The following is a 6,490-nucleotide window of genomic DNA, read 5'->3' as shown; positions in this document are numbered from 1 at the left end:
GGGTGTAACATCTAACGAAACACGTCCATAGCCAAGAGTCCTCAATCATGCTCTCCAATTAGATTTTTGCGAGGCAGAAGCTTCAGTCATCTAATCAGTTTCTGAAGAAAATATAAATAGGATGTATTTCGATTCCACACTGCTGCCTGCTCTTTGAAACCCGCCCCCCTTCTTTCTGTTGACAACTAGAAAACGTGTATAGAAAACGTTTTATGAGTTGACACGCTGATTGTTTATGAATGTTAGTATTTTCAAGGCATGCATTTAAGCGTATATATTCTTTCCCTTGAGGACTGCCAGAGGAGAAAGACAGGGAATCAAGTCATGGGGGGGGAAAAGCCCTTCTGCTCATGAAGGCAACACGAGTATATTTACACATCTGCCTCATGCTGTTTCTTCTTTGAGCTATGCCACTCGTCACAGGGTCTGACAGTGGGTGACCTTCCTAAGCATCCAAACCAGGCATTGCTTGGCTGTCCATTCACCAGGTGGCCATTTCCATGATGGAGAGGTGAAGGGTAATATTGAAAGAATATCAGAGTCTGAGCAAGAAGTCTGGCTGTCCACCTGGCCCAGGAAGGTAGGCAAGGTTGACCTTGGTTAGTCAATGACTTGGAATGTTTTACCTTCAGAGTTTGTGGGTGCTCCATCACGGGAGGTTTTTAAGAAGGAGAGATTGGACAATCAGTTGTCTGAAAAGGGGTAGGGTTTCCTGCTTGACCAGCGGGCTGGACTGCAAGACCTCCAAGGTCCCTTCTAACTCTGTTATTCTGTTAGTCCTCAGACTACAAGTAGTCCTTCTAACTTACAATCGTCTGCTTAGTCACTGAAGTTACAACAGTATTGTAAAAAAAAAAAAAGTGACTCATGACTGGTCTTCACCCTTATGACCGTTGCAGCATCCCCACGGTCCCAGGATCAAAAACCAGGCATTGGTCACCTTCCCAGTTGACATTGGGTGAGCAGAGTCAATAGGGGAAGCTGGATTTGCTTACAATCACGTGACGCATTGATTCACTTAGCAACCATGGCACAAAAGGTCTTAAAATGGTATGTGACTCACTTAAGAGCCTTGGTGGCGCAGTGGTTAGAGTGCAGTACTGCAGGCTACTTCTGCTGACTGCCAGCTGCCTGAAGTCCGGCTGTTCGAATTTCACCAGGCTCAAGGTGGACTCAACCTTCCATCCAGGGGTGGGATTCAAATTTTTTTAACAACTGTTTCTGTTGGCATGGCTAGGTGGGCATGGCCATGTGATTGGGTGGCTGCTGCTGCTTTTTTTTGCAGTCAGAGATGTCGGGCATGTGTGCGATGTCACACATGTGTGATAAGGACTGACTGGGCAGGGAGAGGAGGGGTGGGCGGAGAGGGATGGAACATGCCAAGGGCATGATTTGCTGGTTCTCCAAACTGCACAGAATCATAACAACCTGTTCTATAGTACTGGTCCAAACCAGTAGAATCCCACCCTGCTTCTATCCTTTTGAGGTGGGTAAAATGAGGATCCAGATTGTTGGGGGGGCGATATGCTGACACTTCGAGAAGGCTGTAAAAGCCCTGTGAAGTGGTATGTAAGTCTAAGTGCTATTGCTATTAACAACTGCTTTGCTTAGCAATGAAAATTCCAATCCCAACTGTGGTCGTAAGTTGAGATACCTGTACTAGCCCTCAGCTGTAGGGTAGACTGTAAGCCAAAAAAGTCACCTCAGAAGAAAAAAGGTGACAAACTTCTTCCAAACAATTCCTATATTGGGAGATGGATGGTGGGACATTCTCAAGTTAGGGAGGACTTGAGTCTAACTTTCCCATAGCCAAATTGGATGCTCCAAAACTGGGACTTCTTTTGCTCCTGGTTGAGATGCCTTTTCATCTTTGCTCATCTATGAGCTTCAGGACTTTATCCCTGATTTTCTTTTAAACCCAGTTAACACCACTCCTGCCATCCCGGAGAGCTATGGTTAAAAACAAGCTTGGATTTGAAGCACTGGGGGATAAAGTGTATATGGCTCTAGCAACTTCTTCCTGGCTTCAACAATCATGGTTTAATCGATCAGAGAGACAGCCTGGGACAAATCCATCTATCTGAACAGGAAAACAAATATTTGCTTGGAGCCAAGCAAGCAAAACGAAGTCTGGTGCTATTTCTCTTTGGGTGTGAAGAGTTTCACCATGTGTCCAGTAGACTTTCTCTCTATTCAGTTGACATAAAACCAGTTTGGATTAGCCCTGGAGGGGATTTGCCTGGGAGAACCATCTAATCCCCAAAATGAGCTCTCTAACTCAGTTCTAATTCTTAATTGATGGGTGGCTTGCTAGCTTGAAAATCTTTCTCAGTTCGATGCTGGGTGTCTTCTAATGATGCTAATTTGGCCATATATCTTTTCTCTTGTTTTCTCAGGTGAGGTCGTTGACCAAACTTCTTGGGAACTTTGTCTTGTGTAGAAAATGAGGCAAGAACTTTGGAACAGAGGAAAGATGGCAGATAATCTTCTTTGGATCCATAACATTTCGATCTTTTAAACGGAAAAGAGTGGATGTCGGATTTGACCTTTGGCCCATCCCTAATAAATACAGCTGTTACGTTCCTGGATGAATGACGTGATGAATTGAAGAACCTCTTCTTCCTGCACTTCTTTCTCATTCTAAAGACAATCCTTCTGATTCACCGTAGCTTCAGATGCCACCAGCAAATCAGAGAACTGAGGTCAGCCACCAGCGTTCAACAATTCAGAAGCTGCCAAGGCATTTTTTGCTCAAAATATGAAAGGAGACAGATGGATTCTGATTGCATTCTGGGATTGGTTCTGAGTTGGCTAAGATGTTTGCTCGTCTTGTGTGCAAATTGAAACTTGTACTGGGTTGTGCTGAAATTGTTCAGCACAGTTGTGTGCCTATTTGTGTTGGGGGGGGGTAGAATTTGGATGGTTAACCCTTTCAGTAGACAGCTCTCAGGCCTCAGTATTAACGATGACCAGTGCGCTGCTGTATTAATTTACAATAAGTTTTTACAGGGAGTTTCTCGCAAACTTTATATTTCTCCCCCCCAGAAGGTGAATTCTGATAGCAGGAAAAAACAAAATACAGCACTCAATTTAGGAAGAAAGGAATTTTTAAAAAAATCCCCTGTACCTCCTACCCTCGTGGGGAGAATTTATTTTTTTACATATGCGTTATTTTGCTTTCTTTAGCCTCTCATCATTTATTCATTTCAAGGCAATTAGCAATCAGATTACTGATTCAGAAGAAGAGGTTTTGCCTTCGTGCCAGAGTAGTCCCATCTGTTCTCCCCAGCAGAAACTTCCCCAACCTGTTTTCTCTCAAGAAATATTGGGATTTTTTGGTTTTTTTACTGACTGGCAATTAAGAAAGCTGAACCTCTGCAAATCGAGTGTTTTCAGCTCCAATCATGTCATCTTGGTTTGAACCTTTCATAGCGGTGAACATTTTTTCCTTTTAATTATACCTAACAAATAAATATAAGGCAAAGTAGATGGTGGTTTTTTTCCTTCTTTCTCCAGGACCGGCAAATGCTCCTTTAGCACTGCTGATGAAATGGCCCATTTAACCTTACAACATATGATCATAGAGCTGGAAGAGACCTTTGAGGTCCCCTGCTCAAGGCAGGAGATCTTACACAGAGATGGTCAAATGGTTGTCCAGTCTATGTTTGAAAACCTCCAGTGATGGAGCATCCACAACTTCAGGAAGCAAACTAATCCGTTGATTAATTGTTCTCGCCATCAGAAAATTTCTCCTTACTTCTAGGTTGGATCTGTCTTTAACAAGCTTCCACCCATTACTTCTTGTCCTGCCCTCTGGTGCCTTAGAAAATACAGTAAGTCCATCCCTTCTTCTCTGTGGCAGCCTTTAAAATGGCAGGGGCCAATCTGGATCAGTCACCAGGACCAGAGGTTTCGTCTTCTGAGCTTTTGGTCTCATCCTGGAGCCTGTCTTCAGGAAACTTCTTTCTGGATCCTGAAACATTATCCTGGGACGTGTATATTTCTCTTCATTTGTGAGCCCTTAAAGTATTGAGAGACAGTTATCATGTCCCCTCTAGTCCTTCTCTTTGATAGGTTAGACGACACCTAGTTCCTTCATAGTTCCATCATACGATTTAGCTTCCTTTATCATCTTTGCTGGTCTTCTCTGCACACTTTCCAGGGTCTCTGCCTTAACAGGTGGCTATTCTTAAAGGGGATGCAATGGCTCAGAGGTTAAAGACACTGAACTTGTCAGCTGGAAAGATGACAGCCCAGGTATGAGACCCGAGTACCGCACAATGGGGTGAGCTCCCTTTCTCGCCCCAGCTCCTGCCCACCTAGCAGTTCAAAAGCATGCGAATGTGAGTAGATAAACAGGTACCATTTCAGTGGGAAGGGAGCCATTGGTGGGATTCTACCAGTTTCCCTACCGGTTTGGTGATTGCGCACTTCATGCGTGCATGTGCATGGGCCAAACTGGTAGCATTTCACCACTGAAGGTAGCAGCATTCTTGGCATATAGTCATGATGGCCACAGGACCCCAAATACAGTCATGATGACCACACAATCTTTGGACAACACTGGCTCCTTCAGCCAAGAAACGGAGATTAGCTCCACACACACCCCACCCCTAGAGTGGGACACAACTGGATAGGAGAAACCCTTATCTTTACCTTACTCCTAAAGTCTAGAACATAGAATAATACAAATATAGAACATAGAATAATAGAGTTGGAGGAGTTGAGTTGCTTCTTCTGTGGAAACAAGACTTTGGGTTGCACCAATTCCTCATCCCAGCTCCCTTCTTCCATGCCGTGTCTAAGAGCCATATTTACAGAGAGTTACCCCATTGGTAATTTTACGATAACAAAAAATACCTTGATTCTCTTGATTCAGGAATCCAAACTGGGACCAATGTTCTCAGAAAGAGGGAGACGTTTAATCTCTTAGACGGCCTAGTTAAGATCCGTGTGTTCTTGTCATGCCAATTTTGAAATAGTCTGAGCTGGCAGCCACAAGTCCCAGGGATACTGAGCAAAATACATTTTTTGCCCGGGCTCTTCTTTTCTCTTGGGATGTTCTGAGGCTTTTCTTTTGTTTGTGTTGAAGTCAGTGGAGGGAAGAAGAGCACGCAGGCAAAATGATAATTGCAGAAGTTTGGTAGAGGTGATAGCAAGGTAGCCTTGCAGTGGGTCTTGCATCACCCGTGAAGTTTCTGAGATCCTTCCTCCCAGCCATTTCCTTTTTATTGGTTTGCAATAGCTCTTATGGATCAGCTTTTGAATTGCTTGTGGTTTTGTATGCTTACTTTCTAAAAAAGCAATTGTGTGAGATCCGCCCCCAGTAGTAACTCAAATATCTCTCTGTAACTGAGAACGTGGTTCATTCTGGTTGATCCCCATTGAATCTATGTCTTTCTTCCAATGTTTTTATTTCCTCTGTGTGTGGGGGAAAACCCTGCAGTTTCGAGGTTAGCTCTTTATTACTCAATTTGGTGGCTCGCATCCATTTCCCCATCTGCTTTGACCTTTGCAAGCTGATCTTTATTGCCCAAGTGGCTGGATTTCATACCTACCCATAAAAACATTGCTGAATTTCAGTAACAGAATTTAGCTGTATTTAGCAGTTGCTTTCCAAGAGACTTTTCCTTAGGCTGATGTCCTTTTAGCCAATGGCTCCACTCCCTAGGAATTATAGGATGTGAAAAGCGACACAACTAAAGATCATTTGGTCGGAGAAGGAAAGTCAAAACATGGAAAGGAACGTTGTTCATTTGTTTTGCAATTCCTGGAGCTAGTTCACTTCTTCAAGTATGGTTTTTGAATTGTGAAAATACAGTAGCAGAACCACAGCTCCCAGCTTCTATTTTTCTTGGATTGTGCACCCAGGGCTTCTTGGAAATGTAGTATACTGGTTTCTAGATAGATCCCTCCTTAATGCAAAGCATCTTTCAGACAATTTATGAATTGTCATTTTATCATGTCATTCCCATTTATGAAGGTTGAAAGTTCAAGCCTAGATAGCGGCAGACGTTTCTCTTCTAGGATGTAAAGAAGACTGCAGACTCCTCATAGGTGTCAGGAAGGGAATCCAGTCAGTAAATGCTCAGTTCCATCCAGTTACCTTTTATCTACCCCAAATTAAGGGATTACGGGGTCGTAAAAAGGAAAAAGAAAGAGTAAATTAACCTTGTATGTGAGCCATGTCTTTGATACAAATATCTTTCAGTACATGAGCATTTCCACCATTCTTGAGACAGTGAAAAAAAAAATTTTTTAAAAAAGGGCAGGGGAATAGCCCCTCCTGGGTTTTAATTTTAAATGCTTTTTAAAAAAAAAATTCAGAGAAGCAAAGATTGGGCCCAGGCTGCACTAAATCATACCTTGTTTTAATAATCATTTGTTAAACAGCCTGGATTCTAACAACAGTTTACCAGACTTCCCTAACCTGGGCATCTCCCAGAATTCTTAGCTAAGAAGTTACTGCTGAGAATTCTGGGAAGTGAAG

This window comes from Pseudonaja textilis, chromosome 13 (genome assembly GCF_049901715.1).
Source record: "Pseudonaja textilis isolate UNSWEBS1 chromosome 13, rPseTex1.2, whole genome shotgun sequence".
Taxonomy (NCBI): Eukaryota; Metazoa; Chordata; class Lepidosauria; order Squamata; family Elapidae; genus Pseudonaja; species Pseudonaja textilis.
This window is presented reverse-complemented; position numbering follows the sequence as displayed.